The 22,145-nt window shown below is 45.9% G+C and overlaps 14 non-coding genes across 14 annotated transcripts; all 14 read left to right on the plus strand.

Moving 5' to 3' along the window:
• Window positions 1-228: 228 nt before the first annotated feature.
• trnay-gua (transfer RNA tyrosine (anticodon GUA)) lies at window positions 229-315 on the plus strand. The gene is given in 2 exon segments: window positions 229-265; window positions 280-315. It is a non-coding gene; the product is annotated as a tRNA-Tyr (tRNA).
• A 591-nt stretch (window positions 316-906) lies between these two features.
• Window positions 907-993, plus strand: trnay-gua (transfer RNA tyrosine (anticodon GUA)). The gene is given in 2 exon segments: window positions 907-943; window positions 958-993. It is a non-coding gene; the product is annotated as a tRNA-Tyr (tRNA).
• A 1,269-nt stretch (window positions 994-2,262) lies between these two features.
• On the plus strand, window positions 2,263-2,349 carry trnay-gua (transfer RNA tyrosine (anticodon GUA)). The gene is given in 2 exon segments: window positions 2,263-2,299; window positions 2,314-2,349. It is a non-coding gene; the product is annotated as a tRNA-Tyr (tRNA).
• A 1,269-nt stretch (window positions 2,350-3,618) lies between these two features.
• Window positions 3,619-3,705, plus strand: trnay-gua (transfer RNA tyrosine (anticodon GUA)). The gene is given in 2 exon segments: window positions 3,619-3,655; window positions 3,670-3,705. It is a non-coding gene; the product is annotated as a tRNA-Tyr (tRNA).
• Window positions 3,706-4,296: 591 nt separating this feature from the next.
• On the plus strand, window positions 4,297-4,383 carry trnay-gua (transfer RNA tyrosine (anticodon GUA)). The gene is given in 2 exon segments: window positions 4,297-4,333; window positions 4,348-4,383. It is a non-coding gene; the product is annotated as a tRNA-Tyr (tRNA).
• A 1,946-nt stretch (window positions 4,384-6,329) lies between these two features.
• Window positions 6,330-6,416, plus strand: trnay-gua (transfer RNA tyrosine (anticodon GUA)). Its single transcript is given in 2 exon segments — window positions 6,330-6,366; window positions 6,381-6,416. It is a non-coding gene; the product is annotated as a tRNA-Tyr (tRNA).
• A 591-nt stretch (window positions 6,417-7,007) lies between these two features.
• trnay-gua (transfer RNA tyrosine (anticodon GUA)) lies at window positions 7,008-7,094 on the plus strand. The gene is given in 2 exon segments: window positions 7,008-7,044; window positions 7,059-7,094. It is a non-coding gene; the product is annotated as a tRNA-Tyr (tRNA).
• A 1,267-nt stretch (window positions 7,095-8,361) lies between these two features.
• On the plus strand, window positions 8,362-8,448 carry trnay-gua (transfer RNA tyrosine (anticodon GUA)). The gene is given in 2 exon segments: window positions 8,362-8,398; window positions 8,413-8,448. It is a non-coding gene; the product is annotated as a tRNA-Tyr (tRNA).
• Window positions 8,449-9,717: 1,269 nt separating this feature from the next.
• trnay-gua (transfer RNA tyrosine (anticodon GUA)) lies at window positions 9,718-9,804 on the plus strand. Its single transcript is given in 2 exon segments — window positions 9,718-9,754; window positions 9,769-9,804. It is a non-coding gene; the product is annotated as a tRNA-Tyr (tRNA).
• Window positions 9,805-12,424: 2,620 nt separating this feature from the next.
• trnay-gua (transfer RNA tyrosine (anticodon GUA)) lies at window positions 12,425-12,511 on the plus strand. The gene is given in 2 exon segments: window positions 12,425-12,461; window positions 12,476-12,511. It is a non-coding gene; the product is annotated as a tRNA-Tyr (tRNA).
• Window positions 12,512-13,780: 1,269 nt separating this feature from the next.
• On the plus strand, window positions 13,781-13,867 carry trnay-gua (transfer RNA tyrosine (anticodon GUA)). Its single transcript is given in 2 exon segments — window positions 13,781-13,817; window positions 13,832-13,867. It is a non-coding gene; the product is annotated as a tRNA-Tyr (tRNA).
• Window positions 13,868-15,136: 1,269 nt separating this feature from the next.
• trnay-gua (transfer RNA tyrosine (anticodon GUA)) lies at window positions 15,137-15,223 on the plus strand. Its single transcript is given in 2 exon segments — window positions 15,137-15,173; window positions 15,188-15,223. It is a non-coding gene; the product is annotated as a tRNA-Tyr (tRNA).
• Window positions 15,224-15,814: 591 nt separating this feature from the next.
• trnay-gua (transfer RNA tyrosine (anticodon GUA)) lies at window positions 15,815-15,901 on the plus strand. The gene is given in 2 exon segments: window positions 15,815-15,851; window positions 15,866-15,901. It is a non-coding gene; the product is annotated as a tRNA-Tyr (tRNA).
• Window positions 15,902-17,170: 1,269 nt separating this feature from the next.
• On the plus strand, window positions 17,171-17,257 carry trnay-gua (transfer RNA tyrosine (anticodon GUA)). The gene is given in 2 exon segments: window positions 17,171-17,207; window positions 17,222-17,257. It is a non-coding gene; the product is annotated as a tRNA-Tyr (tRNA).
• Window positions 17,258-22,145: the final 4,888 nt, after the last annotated feature.

The following is a 22,145-nucleotide window of genomic DNA, read 5'->3' on the forward strand; positions in this document are numbered from 1 at the left end:
TTCTTTACCGTCGGCTCACTTTTGCTCTATCCGCAAACGCAACTACTTGCAATCAAAGGGGATGTAGCTCAGCGGAAGAGAGTGTTTGTTGGTTGTATGAGGACCTGGGTTCAATCTCCAGCATCTCCACGAAACCACCAAACTCAGCAGATTACATTTTTAACGGGAACATATGTGTCTGCAGCACTTCTGACCATCTAGGTGATGGCATTTGTCTAAAGTACATAACCTTCGATAGCTCAGTTGGTAGAGCGGAGGACTGTAGGTGAAAGTGCAGCAATCCTTAGGTCGCTGGTTCAAATCCGGCTCAAAGGATTGAGAATTTTCTTCTGGCTTACGCCAACGTTTTGACAGCAGTGCACTTTGACATGTGCTTGACAAACAAATTAACTTTCCCTGAGTGCCGAAATCTTCAATTGTTGACCTTTGATAGGAATGTTGGTAGAGCAGCAGAGAGTACTTAAAATTGCAACAATCCTTCGGTTACTGGCTCACACGAGGATAACTTTTTCTGCAGTTGTGCCAAGTTTTTGATTTTTGCCTAGTGTTTCCCCAGAAGCAAATTATTCGCTGACCGGGAACAAACCCCGGGACGCGGCGATGAGAGCGCCGAATCCTAACCACTAGAACATCGTGAAGAAGGCAAAAGCGATTTCGCAGTGAGGGGGCTAAACAGCATTCTTTACCGTCGGCTCACTTTTTCTCGATCCACAAACGCAACTCCTTGCAATCAAAGGGGATGTAGCTCAGCGGAAGAGAGTGTTGGTTGCTTGAATGAGGACCTGGGTTCAATCTCCAGCATGTCCACGAAACCACCAAACTCAGCAGATTACATTTTTAACGGGAACATATGTGTCTGCAGCACTTCTGACCATCTAGGTGATGGCATTTGTCTAAATTAGGAAACCTTTGATAGCTCAGTTGGTAGAGCGGAGGACTGTAGGTGAAAGTGCAGCAATCCTTAGGTCGCTGGTTCAAATCTGGCTCAAAGGATTGAGAATTTTCTTCTGGCTTACGCCAACGTTTTGACAGCAGTGCACTTTGACATGTGCTTGACAAACAAATTAACTTTCCCTGAGTGCCGAAATCTTCAATTGTTGACCTTTGATAGGAATGTTCGTAGAGCAGCAGAGAGTACTTAAAATTGCAACAATCCTTCGGTTACTGGCTCACACGAGGATAACTTTTTCTGCAGTTGTGCCAAGTTTTTTGATTTTTGCCTAGTGTTTCCCCAGAAGCAAATTATTCGCTGACCGGGAACAAACCCCGGGACACGGCAATGAGAGCGCCGAATCCTAACCACTAGAACATCGTGAAGAAGGCAAAAGCGATTTCGCAGTGAGGGGGCTAAACAGCATTCTTTACCGTCGGCTCACTTTTTCTCTATCCACAAACGCAACTACTTGCAATCAAAGGGGATGTAGCTCAGCGGAAGAGAGTGTTGGTTGCTTGAATGAGGACCTGGGTTCAATCTCCAGCATCTCCACGAAACCACCAAACTCAGCAGATTACATTTTTAACGGGAACATATGTGTCTGCAGCACTTCTGACCATCTAGGTGATGGCATTTGTCTAAAGTTGACAACCTTCGATAGCTCAGTTGGTAGAGTGGAGGACTGTAGGTGGAAGTGGTGTAATCCTTAGGTCGCTGGTTCAAATCCGTCTCGAAGGATTGTGTATTTTCTTGTGGCTTACGCCAACGTTTTGACAGCAGTGCACTTTGACATGTGCTTGACAAACAAATTAACTTTCCCTGAGTGCCGAAATCTTCAGTTGTTGACCTTTGATAGGAATGTTGGTAGAGCAGCAGAGAGTACTTAAAATTGCAACAATCCTTCAGTCACTGGCTCACACGAGGATAACTTTTTCTGCAGTTGTGCCAAGTTTTTGAATTTTGCTAGTGTTTCCCCAGAAGCAAATTATTCCCTGACCGGGAACAAACCCCGGGACGCGGTGGTGAGAGCTCCGAATCCTAACCACTAGAACATCGTGGAGAAGGCAAAAGCGATTTCGCAGTGAGGGGGCTAAACAGCATTCTTTACCGTCGGCTCACTTTTTCTCTATCCCCAAACGCAACTACTTGCAATCAAAGGGGATGTAGCTCAGCGGAAGAGAGTGTTGGTTGCTTGAATGAGGACCTGGGTTCAATCTCCAGCATCTCCACGAAACCACCAAACTCAGCAGATTACCTTTTTAACGGGAACATATGTGTCTGCAGCACTTCTGACCATCTAGGTGATGGCATTTGTCTAAAGTAGATAACCTTCGATAGCTCAGTTGGTAGAGCGGAGGACTGTAGGTGAAAGTGCAGCAATCCTTAGGTCGCTGGTTCAAATCCGGCTCAAAGGATTGTGTATTTTCTTCTGGCTTACGCCAACGTTTTGACAGCAGTGCACTTTGACATGTGCTTGACAAACAAATTAACTTTCCCTGAGTGCCGAAATCTTCAATTGTTGACCTTTGATAGGAATGTTGGTAGAGCAGCAGAGACTACTTAAAATTGCAACAATCCTTCGGTCACTGGCTCACACGACGATAACTTTCTCTGCAGTTGTGCCAAGTTTTTGAATTTTGCTAGTGTTTCCCCAGAAGCAAATTATTCCCTGACCGTGAACAAACCCCGGGACGCGGCGGTGAGAGCGCCGAATCCTAACCACTAGAACATCGTGGAGAAGGCAAAAGAGATTTCGCAGTGAGGGGGCTATACAGCATTCTTTACCGTCGGCTCACTTTTTCTCTATCCCCAAACGCAACTACTTGCAATCAAAGGGGATGTAGCTCAGCGGAAGAGAGTGTTGATTGCTTGAATGAGGACCTGGGTTCAATCTCCAGCATCTCCACGAAACCACCAAACTCAGCAGATTACATTTTTAACGGGAACATATGTGTCTGCAGCACTTCTGACCATCTAGGTGATGGCTATTGTGTAAATTCCGACAACCTTTGATAGCTCAGTTGGTAGAGCGGACGACTGTAGGTGAAAGTGCAGCAATCCTTAGGTCGCTGGTTCAAATCCGGCTCGAAGGATTGTGTATTTTCTTGTGGCTTACGCCAACATTTTGACAGCAGTGCACTTTGACATGTGCTTGACAAACAAATTAACTTTCCCTGAGTGCTGAAATCTTCAATTGTTGACCTATGATAGGAATGTTGGTAGAGCAGCAGAGATTACTTAAAATTGCAAAAATCCTTCGGTCACTGGCTCACACGAGAATAACTTTTTCTGCAGTTGTGCCAAGATTTTGATATTTGCCTAGTGTTTCCCCAGAAGCAAATTATTCCCTGACCGGGAACAAACCCCGGGACGCGGCGGTGAGAGCGCCGAATCCTAACCACTAGAACACCGGGGAGATGGCAAAAGCGATTTCGCAGTGAGGGGGCTAAACAGCATTCTTTACCGTCGGCTCACTTTTGCTCTATCCGCAAACGCAACTACTTGCAATCAAAGGGGATGTAGCTCAGCGGAAGAGAGTGTTTGTTGGTTGTATGAGGACCTGGGTTCAATCTCCAGCATCTCCACGAAACCACCAAACTCAGCAGATTACATTTTTAACGGGAACATATGTGTCTGCAGCACTTCTGACCATCTAGGTGATGGCATTTGTCTAAAGTACATAACCTTCGATAGCTCAGTTGGTAGAGCGGAGGACTGTAGGTGAAAGTGCAGCAATCCTTAGGTCGCTGGTTCAAATCCGGCTCAAAGGATTGAGAATTTTCTTCTGGCTTACGCCAACGTTTTGACAGCAGTGCACTTTGACATGTGCTTGACAAACAAATTAACTTTCCCTGAGTGCCGAAATCTTCAATTGTTGACCTTTGATAGGAATGTTGGTAGAGCAGCAGAGAGTACTTAAAATTGCAACAATCCTTCGGTTACTGGCTCACACGAGGATAACTTTTTCTGCAGTTGTGCCAAGTTTTTGATTTTTGCCTAGTGTTTCCCCAGAAGCAAATTATTCGCTGACCGGGAACAAACCCCGGGACGCGGCGATGAGAGCGCCGAATCCTAACCACTAGAACATCGTGAAGAAGGCAAAAGCGATTTCGCAGTGAGGGGGCTAAACAGCATTCTTTACCGTCGGCTCACTTTTTCTCGATCCACAAACGCAACTCCTTGCAATCAAAGGGGATGTAGCTCAGCGGAAGAGAGTGTTGGTTGCTTGAATGAGGACCTGGGTTCAATCTCCAGCATGTCCACGAAACCACCAAACTCAGCAGATTACATTTTTAACGGGAACATATGTGTCTGCAGCACTTCTGACCATCTAGGTGATGGCATTTGTCTAAATTAGGAAACCTTTGATAGCTCAGTTGGTAGAGCGGAGGACTGTAGGTGAAAGTGCAGCAATCCTTAGGTCGCTGGTTCAAATCTGGCTCAAAGGATTGAGAATTTTCTTCTGGCTTACGCCAACGTTTTGACAGCAGTGCACTTTGACATGTGCTTGACAAACAAATTAACTTTCCCTGAGTGCCGAAATCTTCAATTGTTGACCTTTGATAGGAATGTTCGTAGAGCAGCAGAGAGTACTTAAAATTGCAACAATCCTTCGGTTACTGGCTCACACGAGGATAACTTTTTCTGCAGTTGTGCCAAGTTTTTGATTTTTGCCTAGTGTTTCCCCAGAAGCAAATTATTCGCTGACCGGGAACAAACCCCGGGACACGGCAATGAGAGCGCCGAATCCTAACCACTAGAACATCGTGAAGAAGGCAAAAGCGATTTCGCAGTGAGGGGGCTAAACAGCATTCTTTACCGTCGGCTCACTTTTTCTCTATCCACAAACGCAACTACTTGCAATCAAAGGGGATGTAGCTCAGCGGAAGAGAGTGTTGGTTGCTTGAATGAGGACCTGGGTTCAATCTCCAGCATCTCCACGAAACCACCAAACTCAGCAGATTACATTTTTAACGGGAACATATGTGTCTGCAGCACTTCTGACCATCTAGGTGATGGCATTTGTCTAAAGTTGACAACCTTCGATAGCTCAGTTGGTAGAGTGGAGGACTGTAGGTGGAAGTGGTGTAATCCTTAGGTCGCTGGTTCAAATCCGTCTCGAAGGATTGTGTATTTTCTTGTGGCTTACGCCAACGTTTTGACAGCAGTGCACTTTGACATGTGCTTGACAAACAAATTAACTTTCCCTGAGTGCCGAAATCTTCAGTTGTTGACCTTTGATAGGAATGTTGGTAGAGCAGCAGAGAGTACTTAAAATTGCAACAATCCTTCAGTCACTGGCTCACACGAGGATAACTTTTTCTGCAGTTGTGCCAAGTTTTTGAATTTTGCTAGTGTTTCCCCAGAAGCAAATTATTCCCTGACCGGGAACAAACCCCGGGACGCGGTGGTGAGAGCTCCGAATCCTAACCACTAGAACATCGTGGAGAAGGCAAAAGCGATTTCGCAGTGAGGTGGCTAAACAGCATTCTTTACCGTCGGCTCACTTTTTCTCTATCCCCAAACGCAACTACTTGCAATCAAAGGGGATATAGCTCAGCGGAAGAGAGTGTTGGTTGCTTGAATGAGGACCTGGGTTCAATCTCCAGCATCTCCACGAAACCACCAAACTCAGCAGATTACCTTTTTAACGGGAACATATGTGTCTGCAGCACTTCTGACCATCTAGGTGATGGCTATTGTGTAAAATTGACAACGTTCGATAGCTCAGTTGGTAGAGCGGACGACTGTAGGTGAAAGTGCAGCAATCCTTAGGTCGCTGGTTCAAATCCGGCTCGAAGGATTGTGTATTTTCTTGTGGCTTACGCCAACATTTTGACAGCAGTGCACTTTGACATGTGCTTGACAAACAAATTAACTTTCCCTGAGTGCTGAAATCTTCAATTGTTGACCTATGATAGGAATGTTGGTAGAGCAGCAGAGATTACTTAAAATTGCAAAAATCCTTCGGTCACTGGCTCACACGAGAATAACTTTTTCTGCAGTTGTGCCAAGATTTTGATATTTGCCTAGTGTTTCCCCAGAAGCAAATTATTCCCTGACCGGGAACAAACCCCGGGACGCGGCGGTGAGAGCGCCGAATCCTAACCACTAGAACACCGGGGAGATGGCAAAAGCGATTTCGCAGTGAGGGGGCTAAACAGCATTCTTTACCGTCGGCTCACTTTTTCTCTATCCGCAAACGCAACTACTTGCAATCAAAGGGGATGTAGCTCAGCGGAAGAGAGTGTTTGTTGGTTGTATGAGGACCTGGGTTCAATCTCCAGCATCTCCACGAAACCACGAAACTCAGCAGATTACATTTTTAACGGGAACATATGTGTCTGCAGCACTTCTGACCATCTAGGTGATGGCATTTGTCTAAAGTAGATAACCTTCGATAGCTCAGTTGGTAGAGCGGAGGACTGTAGGTGAAAGTGCAGCAATCCTTAGGTCGCTGGTTCAAATCCGGCTCAAAGGATTGTGTATTTTCTTCTGGCTTACGCCAACGTTTTGACAGCAGTGCACTTTGACATGTGCTTGACAAACAAATTAACTTTCCCTGAGTGCCGAAATCTTCAATTGTTGACCTTTGATAGGAATGTTGGTAGAGCAGCAGAGAGTACTTAAAATTGCAACAATCCTTCGGTTACTGGCTCACACGAGGATAACTTTTTCTGCAGTTGTGCCAAGTTTTTGATTTTTGCCTAGTGTTTCCCCAGAAGCAAATTATTCGCTGACCGGGAACAAACCCCGGGACGCGGCGATGAGAGCGCCGAATCCTAACCACTAGAACATCGTGAAGAAGGCAAAAGCGATTTCGCAGTGAGGGGGCTAAACAGCATTCTTTACCGTCGGCTCACTTTTTCTCGATCCACAAACGCAACTCCTTGCAATCAAAGGGGATGTAGCTCAGCGGAAGAGAGTGTTGGTTGCTTGAATGAGGACCTGGGTTCAATCTCCAGCATGTCCACGAAACCACCAAACTCAGCAGATTACATTTTTAACGGGAACATATGTGTCTGCAGCACTTATGACCATCTAGGTGATGGCATTTGTCCAAATTAGGAAACCTTTGATAGCTCAGTTGGTAGAGCGGAGGACTGTAGGTGAAAGTGCAGCAATCCTTAGGTCGCTGGTTCAAATCTGGCTCAAAGGATTGAGAATTTTCTTCTGGCTTACGCCAACGTTTTGACAGCAGTGCACTTTGACATGTGCTTGACAAACAAATTAACTTTCCCTGAGTGCCGAAATCTTCAATTGTTGACCTTTGATAGGAATGTTCGTAGAGCAGCAGAGAGTACTTAAAATTGCAACAATCCTTCGGTTACTGGCTCACACGAGGATAACTTTTTCTGCAGTTGTGCCAAGTTTTTGATTTTTGCCTAGTGTTTCCCCAGAAGCAAATTATTCGCTGACCGGGAACAAACCCCGGGACACGGCAATGAGAGCGCCGAATCCTAACCACTAGAACATCGTGAAGAAGGCAAAAGCGATTTCGCAGTGAGGGGGCTAAACAGCATTCTTTACCGTCGGCTCACTTTTCTCTATCCACAAACGCAACTACTTGCAATCAAAGGGGATGTAGCTCAGCGGAAGAGAGTGTTGGTTGCTTGAATGAGGACCTGGGTTCAATCTCCAGCATCTCCACGAAACCACCAAACTCAGCAGATTACATTTTTAACGGGAACATATGTGTCTGCAGCACTTCTGACCATCTAGGTGATGGCATTTGTCTAAAGTTGACAACCTTCGATAGCTCAGTTGGTAGAGTGGAGGACTGTAGGTGAAAGTGGAGTAATCCTTAGGTCGCTGGTTCAAATCCGTCTCGAAGGATTGTGTATTTTCTTGTGGCTTACTCCAACGTTTTGACAGCAGTGCACTTTGACATGTGCTTGACAAACAAATTAACTTTCCCTGAGTGCCGAAATCTTCAGTTGTTGACCTTTGATAGGAATGTTGGTAGAGCAGCAGAGAGTACTTAAAATTGCAACAATCCTTCAGTCACTGGCTCACACGAGGATAACTTTTTCTGCAGTTGTGCCAAGTTTTTGAATTTTGCTAGTGTTTCCCCAGAAGCAAATTATTCCCTGACCGGGAACAAACCCCGGGACGCGGCGGTGAGAGCGCCGAATCCTAACCACTAGAACATTGTGGAGAAGGCAAAAGCGATTTCGCAGTGAGGGGGCAAAACAGCATTCTTTACCGTCGGCTCACTTTTTCTCTATCCCCAAACGCAACTACTTGCAATCAAAGGGGATGTAGCTCAGCGGAAGAGAGTGTTGGTTGCTTGAATGAGGACCTGGGTTCAATCTCCAGCATCTCCACGAAACCACCAAACTCAGCAGATTACCTTTTTAACGGGAACATATGTGTCTGCAGCACTTCTGACCATCTAGGTGATGGCATTTGTGTAAAATTGACAACGTTCGATAGCTCAGTTGGTAGAGCGGAGGACTGTAGGTGAAAGTGCAGCAATCCTTAGGTCGCTGGTTCAAATCCGGCTCGAAGGATTGTGTATTTTCTTGTGGCTTACGCCAACGTTTTGACAGCAGTGCACTTTGACATGTGCTTGACAAACAAATTAACTTTCCCTGAGTGCCGAAATCCTCAGTTGTTGACCTTTGATAGGAATGTTGGTAGAGCAGCAGAGAGTACTTAAAATTGCAACAATCCTTCGGTCACTGGCTCACACGACGATAACTTTCTCTGCAGTTGTGCCAAGTTTTTGAATTTTGCTAGTGTTTCCCCAGAAGCAAATTATTCCCTGACCGTGAACAAACCCCGGGACGCGGCGGTGAGAGCGCCGAATCCTAACCACTAGAACATCGTGGAGAAGGCAAAAGAGATTTCGCAGTGAGGGGGCTATACAGCATTCTTTACCGTCGGCTCACTTTTTCTCTATCCCCAAACGCAACTACTTGCAATCAAAGGGGATGTAGCTCAGCGGAAGAGAGTGTTGATTGCTTGAATGAGGACCTGGGTTCAATCTCCAGCATCTCCACGAAACCACCAAACTCAGCAGATTACATTTTTAACGGGAACATATGTGTCTGCAGCACTTCTGACCATCTAGGTGATGGCTATTGTGTAAATTCCGACAACCTTTGATAGCTCAGTTGGTAGAGCGGACGACTGTAGGTGAAAGTGCAGCAATCCTTAGGTCGCTGGTTCAAATCCGGCTCGAAGGATTGTGTATTTTCTTGTGGCTTACGCCAACATTTTGACAGCAGTGCACTTTGACATGTGCTTGACAAACAAATTAACTTTCCCTGAGTGCTGAAATCTTCAATTGTTGACCTATGATAGGAATGTTGGTAGAGCAGCAGAGATTACTTAAAATTGCAAAAATCCTTCGGTCACTGGCTCACACGAGAATAACTTTTTCTGCAGTTGTGCCAAGATTTTGATATTTGCCTAGTGTTTCCCCAGAAGCAAATTATTCCCTGACCGGGAACAAACCCCGGGACGCGGCGGTGAGAGCGCCGAATCCTAACCACTAGAACACCGGGGAGATGGCAAAAGCGATTTCGCAGTGAGGGGGCTAAACAGCATTCTTTACCGTCGGCTCACTTTTTCTCTATCCGCAAACGCAACTACTTGCAATCAAAGGGGATGTAGCTCAGCGGAAGAGAGTGTTTGTTGGTTGTATGAGGACCTGGGTTCAATCTCCAGCATGTCCACGAAACCACCAAACTCAGCAGATTACATTTTTAACGGGAACATATGTGTCTGCAGCACTTATGACCATCTAGGTGATGGCATTTGTCCAAATTAGGAAACCTTTGATAGCTCAGTTGGTAGAGCGGAGGACTGTAGGTGAAAGTGCAGCAATCCTTAGGTCGCTGGTTCAAATCTGGCTCAAAGGATTGAGAATTTTCTTCTGGCTTACGCCAACGTTTTGACAGCAGTGCACTTTGACATGTGCTTGACAAACAAATTAACTTTCCCTGAGTGCCGAAATCTTCAATTGTTGACCTTTGATAGGAATGTTCGTAGAGCAGCAGAGAGTACTTAAAATTGCAACAATCCTTCGGTTACTGGCTCACACGAGGATAACTTTTTCTGCAGTTGTGCCAAGTTTTTGATTTTTGCCTAGTGTTTCCCCAGAAGCAAATTATTCGCTGACCGGGAACAAACCCCGGGACACGGCAATGAGAGCGCCGAATCCTAACCACTAGAACATCGTGAAGAAGGCAAAAGCGATTTCGCAGTGAGGGGGCTAAACAGCATTCTTTACCGTCGGCTCACTTTTCTCTATCCACAAACGCAACTACTTGCAATCAAAGGGGATGTAGCTCAGCGGAAGAGAGTGTTGGTTGCTTGAATGAGGACCTGGGTTCAATCTCCAGCATCTCCACGAAACCACCAAACTCAGCAGATTACATTTTTAACGGGAACATATGTGTCTGCAGCACTTCTGACCATCTAGGTGATGGCATTTGTCTAAAGTTGACAACCTTCGATAGCTCAGTTGGTAGAGTGGAGGACTGTAGGTGAAAGTGGAGTAATCCTTAGGTTGCTGGTTCAAATCCGTCTCGAAGGATTGTGTATTTTCTTGTGGCTTACGCCAACGTTTTGACAGCAGTGCACTTTGACATGTGCTTGACAAACAAATTAACTTTCCCTGAGTGCCGAAATCTTCAGTTGTTGACCTTTGATAGGAATGTTGGTAGAGCAGCAGAGAGTACTTAAAATTGCAACAATCCTTCAGTCACTGGCTCACACGAGTAACTTTTTCTGCAGTTGTGCCAAGTTTTTGATTTTTGCCTAGTGTTTCCCCAGAAGCAAATTATTCACTGACCGGGAACAAACCCCGGGACGCGGCGGTGAGAGCGCCGAATCCTAACCACTAGAACATTGTGGAGAAGGCAAAAGCGATTTCGCAGTGAGGGGGTAAACAGCATTCTTTACCGTCGGCTCACTTTTTCTCTATCCCCAAACGCATCTACTTGCAACCAAAGGGGATGTAGCTCAGCGGAAGAGAGTGTTGGTTGCTTGAATGAGGACCTGGGTTCAATCTCCAGCATCTCCACGAAACCACCAAACTCAGCAGATTACATTTTCAACGGGAACATATGTGCCTGCAGCACTGCTGACCATCTAGGTGATGGCATTTGTATAAATCCGGCAACCTTCGATAGCTCAGTTGGTAGAGCGGAGGACTGTAGGTGAAAGTGCAGTAATCCTTAGGTTGCTGATTCAAATCCGGCTCGAAGGGTTGTGTATTTTCTTGTGGCATATGCCAACGTTTTGACAGCAGTGCACTTTGACATGTGCTTGACAAACAAATTAACTTTCCCTGAGTGCCGAAATCTTCAATTGTTGACCTTTGATAGGAATGATGGTAGAGCAGCAGAGAGTACTTAAAATTGCAAAAATCCTTCGGTCACTGGCTCACACGAGCATAACTCTTTCTGCAGTTGTGCCATGTTTTTGATTTTTCCCTAGTGTTTCCCCAGAAGCAAATTATTCCCTGACCGGGAACAAAACCCGGGCCCCGCGGTGAGAGCGCCGAATCCTAACCACATGAACATCGTGGAGAAGGCAAAAGCGATTTCGCAGTGAGGGGGCTAAACAGCATTCTTTACCGTCGGCTCACTTTTTCTCTATCCCCAAACGCATCTACTTGCAATCAAAGGGGATGTAGCTCAGCGGAAGAGAGTGTTGGTTGCTTGAATGAGGACCTGGGTTCAATCTCCAGCATCTCCACTAAACCACCAAACTCAGCAGATTACATTTTTAACGGGAACATATGTGTCTGCAGCACTTCTGACCATCTAGGTGATGGCATTTGTCTAAATCTGATAACCTTCGATAGCTCAGTTGGTAGAGCGGAGGACAGTAGGTGAAAGTGCAGCAATCCTTAGGTCGCTGGTTCAAATCCGTCTCGAAGGATTGCCTATTTCCTTGTGGCTGACGCCAACGTTTTGACAGCAGTGCACTTTGACATGTGATTGACAAACAAATTAACTTTCCCTGAGTGCCAAAATCTTCAATTGTTGACCTTTGATAGGAATGTTGGTAGAGCAGCAGAGAGTACTTAAAATTGCAAAACTCCTTCCGTCACTGGCTCACACGAGGATAACTTTTTCTGCAGTTGTGCCATGTTTTTGATTTTTCCCTAGTGTTTCCCCAGAAGAAAATTATTCCCTGACCGGGAACAAAACCCGGGACACGGCGGTGAGAGCGCCGAATCCTAACCACTAGAACATTGTGGAGAAGGCAAAAGCGATTTCGCAGTGAGGGGGCTAAACAGCATTCTTTACCGTCGGCTCACTTTTTCTCTATCCCCAAACGCAACTACTTTCAATCAAAGGGGATGTAGCTCAGCGGAAGAGAGTGTTGGTTGCTTGAATGAGGACCTGGGTTCAATCTCCAGCATCTCCACGAAACCACCAAACTCAGCAGATTACATTTTTAACGGGAACATATGTGCCTGCAGGACTTCTGACCATCTAGGTGATGGCATTTGTCTAAATCCGACAACCTTCGATAGCTCAGTTGGTAGAGCGGAGGACTGTAGGTAAAAGTGCAGCAATCCTTAGGTCGCCGGTTCAAATCCGGCTTGAAGGATTGTCTATTTTCTTGTGGCTTACGCCAACGTTTTGACAGCAGTGCACTTTGACATGTGCTTGACAAACAAATTAACTTTCCCTGAGTGCCGAAATCTTCAATTGTTGACCTTTGATAGGAATGTTGGTAGAGCAGCAGAGACTACTTAAAATTGCAAAAATCCTTCGGTCACTGGCTCACACGAGGATAACTTTTTCTGCAGTTGTGCCTAGTTTTTGATTTTTGCCTAGTGTTTCCCCAGAAGCAAATTATTCCCTGACCGGGAACAAAACCCGGGACGCGGCGGTGAGAGCGCTGAGTCCTAACCACATGAACATCGTAGAGAAGGCTAAAGCGATTTCGCAGTGAGGGGGCTAAACAGCATTCTTTACCGTCGGCTCACTTTTTCTCTATCCCCAAACGCAACTACTTTCAATCAAAGGGGATGTAGCTCAGCGGAAGAGAGTGTTGGTTGCTTGAATGAGGACCTGGGTTCAATCTCCAGCATCTCCACGAAACCACCAAACTCAGCAGATTACATTTTTAACGGGAACATATGTGCCTGCAGCACTTCTGACCATCTAGGTGATGGCATTTGTCTAAATCTGACAACCTTCGATAGCTCAGTTGGAGGCGCGGAGGACTGTAGGTGAAAGTGCAGCAATCCTTAGGCTGCTGGTTCAAATCCGGCTCGAAGGATTGTGTATTTTCTTGTGGCTTACGCCAACGTTTTGACAGCAGTGCACTTTGACATGTGCTTGACAAACAAATTAACTTTCCCTGAGTGCCGAAATCGTCAATTGTTGACCTTTGATAGGAATCTTGGTAGAGCAGCAGAGAGTACTTAAAATTGCAAAAATCCTTCGGTCACTGGCTCACACGAGGATAACTTTTTCTGCAGTTGTGCCAAGTTTTTGATTTTTTCCTAGTGTTTCCCCAGAAGCAAATTATTCCCTGACCGGGAACAAAACCCGGGACGCGGCGGTGAGAGCACCGAATCCTAACCACATGATCATCGTGGAGAAGGCAAAAGCGATTTCGCAGTGAGGGGGCTAAACAGCATTCTTTATCGTCGGCTCACTTTTTCTCTATCCCCTAACGCAACTACTTGCAATCAAAGGGGATGTAGCTCAGCGGAAGAGAGTGTTGGTTGCTTGAATGAGGACCTGGGTTCAATCTCCAGCATCTCCACGAAACCACCAAACTCAGCAGATTACATTTTTAACGGGAACATATGTGCCTGCAGCACTTCTGACCATCTAGGTGATGGCATTTGTCTAAATCCGACAACCTTCGATAGCTCAGTTGGTAGAGCGGAGGACTGTAGGTGAAAGTGCAGCAATCCTTAGGTCGCCGGTTCAAATCCGGCTCGAAGGATTGTCTATTTTCTTGTGGCTTACGCCAACGTTTTGACAGCAGTGCACTTTGACATGTGCTTGACAAACAAATTAACTTTCCCTGAGTGCCGAAATCTTCAATTGTTGACCTTTGATAGGAATGTTGGTAGAGCAGCAGAGAGTACTTAAAATTGCAAAAATCCTTCGGTCACTGGCTCACATGAGGATAACCTTTTCTGCAGTTGTGCCAAGTTTTTGATTTTTGCCTAGTGTTTCCCCAGAAGCAAATTATTCCCTGACCGGGAACAAACCCTGGGACACGGCGGTGAGAGCGCCGAATCCTAACCACTAGAACATTGTGGAGAAGGCAAAAGCAATTTTGCAGTGAGGGGGCTAAACAGCATTCTTTACCGTCGGCTCACTTTTTCTCTATCCCCAAACGCAACTACTTGCAATCAAAGGGGATGTAGCTCAGCGGAAGAGAGTGTTGGTTGCTTGAATGAGGACCTGGGTTGAATCTCCAGCATCTCCACGAAACTACCAAACTCAGCAGATTACATCTTTAACGGGAACATATGTGTCTGCAGCACTTCTGACCATCTAGGTGATGGCATTTGTCTATATCCGACAACCTTCGATAGCTCAGGTGGTAGAGCGGAGGACTGTAGGTGAAAGTGCACCAATCCTTAGGTCGCTGGTTCAAATCAGGATTGAAGGATTGTGTATTTTCTTGTGGCTTACGCCAACGTTTTGACAGCAGTGCACTTTGACATGTGCTTGACAAACAAATTAACTTTCCCTGAGTGCCGAAATCTTCAATTGTTGACCTTTAATAGGAATGTTGGTAGAGCAGCAGAGAGTACTTAAAATTGCAAAAATCCTTCGGTCACTGGCTCACACGAGGATAACGTTTTCTGCAGTTGTGCCAAGTTTTTGATTTTTGCCTAGTGTTTCCCCAGAAGCAAATTATTCCCTGACCGGGAACAAAACCCGGGACGCGGCGGTGAGAGCGCCGAATCCTAACCACATGAACATCGTGGAGAAGGCAAAAGCGATTTCGCAGTGAGGGGGCTAAACAGCATTCTTTACCGTCGGCTCACTTTTTCTCTATCCCCAAACGCAACTACTTGCAATCAAAGGGGATGTAGCTCAGCGGAAGAGAGTGTTGGTTGCTTGAATGAGGACCTGGGTTCAATCTCCAGCATCTCCACGAAACCACCAAACTCAGCAGATTAAATTTTTTCTGGGAACATATGTGCCTGCAGCACTTCTGACCATCTAGGTGATGGCATTTTTCTAAATCTGGCAACCTTCGATAGCTCAGTTGGTAGAGCGGAGGACTGTAGGTGAAAGTGCAGCAATCCTTAGGTCGCTGGTTCAAATCCGGCTCGAAGGATTGTGTATTTTCTTGTGGCTTACGCCAACGTTTTGACAGCAGTGCACTTTGACATGTGCTTGACAAACAAATTAACTTTCCCTGAGTGCTGAAATCTTCGATTGTTGACCTTTGATAGGAATGTTGGTAGAGCAGCAGAGAGTACTTAAAATTGCAACAATCCTTCGGTCACTGGCTCACACGAGGATAACTTTTTCTGCAGTTGTGCCAAGTTTTAGATTTTTGCCTAGTGTTTCCCCAGAAGCAAATTATTCCCTGACCGGGAACAAACCCCGGGACGCGGCGGTGAGAGCGACGAATCCTAACCACTAGAACATTGTGGAGAAGGCAAAAGCGATTTCGCAGTGAGGGGGCTAAACAGCATTCTTTACCGTCGGCTCACTTTTTCTCTATCCCCAAACGCAACTACTTGCAATCAAAGGGGATGTAGCTCAGCGGAAGAGAGTGTTGGTTGCTTGAATGAGGACCTGGGTTCAATCTCCAGCATCTCCACGAAACCACCAAACTCAGCAGATTACATTTTTAACGGGAACATATGTGTCTGCAGCCCTTCTGACCATCTAGGTGATGGCATTTGTCTAAATTCGACAACCTTCGATAGCTCAGTTGGTAGAGCGGAGGACTGTAGGTAAAAGTGCAGCAATCCTTAGGTCGTTGGTTCAAATCCGGCTCGAAGGTTTGTGTATTTTGTTGTGGCTTACGCCAACGTTTTGACAGCAGTGCACTTTGACATGTGCTTGACAAACAAATTAACTTTCCCTGAGTGCCAAAATCTTCGATTGTTGACCTTTGATAGGAATGTTGGTAGAGCAGCAGAGAGTACTTAAAATTGCAACAATCCTTCGGTCACTGGCTCACACGAGGATAACTTTTTCTGCAGTTGTGCCAAGTTTTAGATTTTTGCCTAGTGTTTCCCCAGAAGCAAATTATTCCCTGACCGGGAACAAACCCTGGGACACGGCGGTGAGAGCGCCGAATCCTAACCACTAGAACATTGTGGAGAAGGCAAAAGCAATTTTGCAGTGAGGGGGCTAAACACCATTCTTTACCGTCGGCTCACTTTTTCTCTATCCCCAAAGCCAACTACTTGCAATCAAAGGGGATGTAGCTCAGCGGAAGAGAGTGTTGGTTGCTTGAATGAGGACCTGGGTTGAATCTCCAGCATCTCCACGAAACTACCAAACTCAGCAGATTACATCTTTAACGGGAACATATGTGTCTGCAGCACTTCTGACCATCTAGGTGATGGCATTTGTCTATATCCGACAACCTTCGATAGCTCAGGAGGTAGAGCGGAGGACTGTAGGTGAAAGTGCACCAATCCTTAGGTCGCTGGTTCAAATCAGGATTGAAGGATTGTGTATTTTCTTGTGGCTTACGCCAACGTTTTGACAGCAGTGCACTTTGACATGTGCTTGACAAACAAATTAACTTTCCCTGAGTGCCGAAATCTTCAATTGTTGACCTTTAATAGGAATGTTGGTAGAGCAGCAGAGAGTACTTAAAATTGCAAAAATCCTTCGGTCACTGGCTCACACGAGGATAACGTTTTCTGCAGTTGTGCCAAGTTTTTGATTTTTGCCTAGTGTTTCCCCAGAAGCAAATTATTCCCTGACCGGGAACAAAACCCGGGACGCGGCGGTGAGAGCGCCGAATCCTAACCACATGAACATCGTGGAGAAGGCAAAAGCGATTTCGCAGTGAGGGGGCTAAACAGCATTCTTTACCGTCGGCTCACTTTTTCTCTATCCCCAAACGCAACTACTTGCAATCAAAGGGGATGTAGCTCAGCGGAAGAGAGTGTTGGTTGCTTGAATGAGGACCTGGGTTCAATCTCCAGCATCTCCACGAAACCACCAAACTCAGCAGATTACATTTTTTCTGGGAACATATGTGCCTGCAGCACTTCTGACCATCTAGGTGATGGCATTTTTCTAAATCTGGCAACCTTCGATAGCTCAGTTGGTAGAGCGGAGGACTGTAGGTGAAAGTGCAGCAATCCTTAGGTCGCTGGTTCAAATCCGGCTCGAAGGATTGTGTATTTTCTTGTGGCTTACGCCAACGTTTTGACAGCAGTGCACTTTGACATGTGCTTGACAAACAAATTAACTTTCCCTGAGTGCTGAAATCTTCGATTGTTGACCTTTGATAGGAATGTTGGTAGAGCAGCAGAGAGTACTTAAAATTGCAACAATCCTTCGGTCACTGGCTCACACGAGGATAACTTTTTCTGCAGTTGTGCCAAGTTTTAGATTTTTGCCTAGTGTTTCCCCAGAAGCAAATTATTCCCTGACCGGGAACAAACCCCGGGACGCGGCGGTGAGAGCGACGAATCCTAACCACTAGAACATTGTGGAGAAGGCAAAAGCTATTTCGCAGTGAGGGGGCTAAACAGCATTCTTTACCGTCGGCTCACTTTTTCTCTATCCCCAAATGCAACTACTTGCAATCAAAGGGGATGTAGCTCAGCGGAAGAGAGTGTTGGTTGCTTGAATGAGGACCTGGGTTCAATCTTCAGCATCTCCACGAAACTACCAAACTCAGCAGATTACATCTTAAACGGGAACATATGTGTCTGCAGCACTTCTGACAATCTAGGTGATGGCATTTGTCTTTATCCGACAACCTTCGATAGCTCAGTTGGTAGAGCGGAGGACTGTAGGTGAAAGTGCACCAATCCTTAGGTAGCTGGTTCAAATCAGGCTCGAAGGATTGTGTATTTTCTTGTAGCTTACGCCAACGTTTTGACAGCAGTGCACTTTGACATGTGCTTGACAAACAAATGAACTTTCCCTGAGTGCCGAAATCTTCAATTGTTGACCTTTGATAGGAATGTTGGTAGAGCAGCAGAGAGTACTTAAAATTGCAACAATCCTTCGGTCACTGGCTCACACGAGGATAACTTTTTCAGCAGTTGTGCCAAGTTTATGATTTTTGCCTAGTGTTTCCCCAGAAGCAAATTATTCCCTGACCGGGAACAAACCCCGGGATGCGGCGGTGAGAGCGCCGAATCCTAACCACTAGAACATCGTGGAGAAGGCAAAAGCGATTTCGCAGTGAGGGGGCTAAACAGCATTCTTTACCGTCGGCTCACTTTTTCTCTATCCCCAAACGCAACTACTTGCAATCAAAGGGGATGTAGTGTTGGTAAATGGAATGAGGAGAAGGGAGAGTCGGTCAAGGACTGATTCAGACAAGGCGCTAAATAATATGACAAGCGATAGTTTATTCAGAGTGAAGATATTTGGTACAGCGTGCACGGACTCGTTCCAGTAGCTCTGAGGGAGCCAGCGGAAGAGAGTCCCTAAAACAGTTTGTTTACATGTTTTATACAACACAGAAAGTAGGTTGAGTCTTGAAGTCCCGATCCTCTGGTTGGCTCAGGTCCAGGCGTTGTCACCGTCGATTGGCTCCATCTGTTCATGCGTCTTCCTGCGATCTTGCACAATGTTCTGATGATGTTAGGTTTCTATCAAAGCTCTAAATCTGGGTGTGAGTGCCTTGGATAAGCTATGGCATATGTGTGTGTGTGTGTTCCTGTTTTCACAGGGTCGAGCATGCCAGACACTGTTGCTGTTATCACGAGATGGGGCCCCCGCAGGCTTGTGGTTGGACCAGTTCCTGTTATGTGCTGCAAGTGGAAACATCAGTTTGCTTGTGTAAGCTGCATTGAGACATAACTAGTTGGTTAGTGGAAAACATGTGTAATAGCTATAATTCATGGTAATAACGTTTGTTAGCTTGGTGCATGTTAGAGGCACACTAAGTAGAAAATCTTACAAATTCTTACAAATCCCTCTCTTCACGTCTCCAAAGAGACGTGACATAAGCAGCTATAAGTAAAAACCCTCAGGCTCTTCCCAGTCTAAACTATTGTACCAGGTGGGCTCGTTATCACCCGGGAACTTAAAACCTTCACATTGAGGAGAGCCAACATTCATTTAATGCCCAGTATAAGGTAACTTTTCTGAGGCGTGACAGAAACAATGAAGCCCATGGCCAATATAAGGGAACTTTTTCTTAGGGAAAAAGTTTTAGATTCCCTCTCTTCACGTCTCAACCGAGACGTGACATAAAGTTAGATGTCTGAGTCCCCCACACCATGGTACGCAGATTCGTCCCCACTTCCCAGATCATCATAGTCCTCCCTCTCCCCTTCGGCTATCGCGTCGGGTTGCCTTCCCAGTTTCCTCAGCCAACAGGAGCCAGTTGTTAGAGGACCCGGAGATACCGGTAGCTATCTGGATGGTATCATCCACAGTTGGCGGGGAGGTATCTAAAGTAACTGGACCCCATGCTCCATCCTTCCTAGGCGCTGCCTCAGGAGATTAAATGTTGTCCTTCACCGTGATTGCTGTGTTGGAGTGCATGGTTTGTCAGTGTAGTCAGTGGAGCGTTTGTGGATCCTGTGGTTGGTGGGTTGTTGCACCAGCCATGTGAGAGTTCCTAAGGATACTCCAGTAATTATTATAAAAATAACAAACAGGGGAGCTGATATCCCCAGCCGCTCCCAGGGAGTAAGGTACCCCTTCCCTGGGCTAGACGCCTTAGGACGTGGAAAAGGGGGCTGTGGCCCCATTTCCCTCGTCTACTGGATCAGTGGTTGGGGTCGAATTAAGGGCGCTTAAGTCGGCCCTGGTTTCAGTCAAAGTTCTGGAAGGGGTTGGGGCTGGTGTGCAATGTGTCAGGTGGTGCCAAGGTGCGCCTGATTTACCTTTGACCTGGACTGAGTGTGAAGTAACCTCCTTCACTTCGTACGGTCCAGTCCACCTGGGATCCTGCCACTTTCTCTTGTGGACCTTGATCCTTACCCAGTCACCAACCTTTACCCTTGGTGGTTCCGGTTCTCCCGACAGCTCCCCCTCTTGGACACGGTGTATCTGTTTGGAGAGAGCTGCAGACAATTCCGTCAATTTCCTCACATAGTCTGTCATACCTATCTGGTGCACATCAAGAGGGGGCATATGACCTCCCTCTCTTGGTGGGCCTGGAATAACCCTTCCTTTTTAAACAAATGACTCTTGTTCTTCTCTACCTCCCCGTCTCTAGCTACCTGCACTGCCTCTCTCAACCCACTCTCCATCGTGCTCAACTGGACCCTAGTCGGTGGCCCCCCTCCTAGATAACCTGCCTGCGTCCACTTCAACTTCAACCCCTCCCAAACCTTCTTTATCGACTTCCACTGCTCTTTTCCCCCTGACCTGTCCTGCATTTTCTGATCCAGAAAATCATTGAATTTCAGTTTAGGAGTATTAGGGATCGCCATATTTATTTAATTTCGGTGTGGATGTGATATCAGTATATATGTTAGACTATCTGACTACACTTAGCCCGTCACTGGAAGTTATTTCAGCGATGTATCCTTGGAGACAATTACTCTGCCTTAGTTCAGAGTTCCTCCCTCGTGCATTCAGAGTTTATGTGGTGTTAATTGTTAGAGGCAGACGTTATGGAGCATGCAATTTACCCTCACTCTCATACATTTCCACAGTTATTCAACATATTACATCAATTTAACATTTTTACACATACATTTTATCAGTTACATCAGTTTAAACACTTCTTAACATGTATTTTGTCTATTCCTCATCGGTCACAGCCGAACTATATGGAAAGTAATTTTCGTCCAAATTGGGTCTATTCCTCATCGGTCTCCGCCGAACTATATGGAATAATTCCTCATCGGTCACAGCCGAACTATATGGAATAATTCCTCATCGGTCGCAGCCGAACTATATGGAATAATTCCTCATCGGTCGCACCCGAACTATATGGAATAATTCCTCATCGGTCACAGCCGAACTATATGGAATAATTCCTCATCGGTTACGGCCGAACTATATGGAATAATTTTTGTCCAAATTAAGTCTATTCCTCATCGGTCTCCGCCGAACTATATGGAATAATTCCTCATCGGTCACAGCCGAACTATATGGAATAATTCCTCATCGGTCGCAGCCGAACTATATGGAATAGTTTTTGTCCAAATTAAGTCTATTCCTCATCGGTCTCCGCCAAACTATATGGAATAATTCCTCATCGGTCACAGCCGAACTATATGGAATAATTCCTCATCGGTCGCAGCCGAACTATATGGAATAGTTTTTGTCCAAATTAAGTCTATTCCTCATCGGTCTCCGCCGAACTATATGGAATAATTCCTCATCGGTCACAGCCGAACTATATGGAATAATTCCTCATCGGTCGCAGCCGAACTATATGGAATAGTATATCCTAAACACTGGCGTATCTAAACCCAGGACGTATCTAACGTTCATACAAAATTTGACCCGATATCCTTACTTCACTATCACATTGTCATTTTATGCCTAAATTTAAACAAGAATTCTTACCCATACTCGGTACCACTGATCAGAATTTAGATATACCTATTCGACAATATGCAAAGTTTGATTTAACAGGTTTTGCTTACCTTTGTTTTAAGGCGCCTGGTGATCAGTTTCCCGAGTTGAGTAGAATGGTTGTCCTCCCCCGGAATTTCACCCGTCCTCCACGAACCGTCCTTGCCTCAATTCGCCCTCTCTCATCCACTCCAACCAGTCTGGTTCAATTATTTAGTGAACCATCCTCTGCTACCAAGTTTCTGTTGGTAAATGGAATGAGTAGAAGGGAGAGTCGGTCAAGGACTGATTCGGACAAGGCGCTAAATTATATGACAAGCGATAGTTTATTCAGAGTGAAGATATTTGGTACAGCGTGCACGGACTCGTTCCAGTAGCTCTGAGGGAGCCAGCGGAAGAGAGTCCCTAAAACAGTTTGTTTACATGTTTTATACAACACAGAAAGTAGGTTGAGTCTTGAAGTCCCGATCCTCTGGTTGGCTCAGGTCCAGGCGTTGTCACCGTCGATTGGCTCCATCTGTTCATGCGTCTTCCTGCGATCTTGCACAATGTTCTGATGA

This window comes from Salmo salar, chromosome 07 (genome assembly GCF_965601325.2).
Source record: "Salmo salar chromosome 07, fSalSal1, whole genome shotgun sequence".
NCBI lineage: Eukaryota > Metazoa > Chordata > Actinopteri > Salmoniformes > Salmonidae > Salmo > Salmo salar.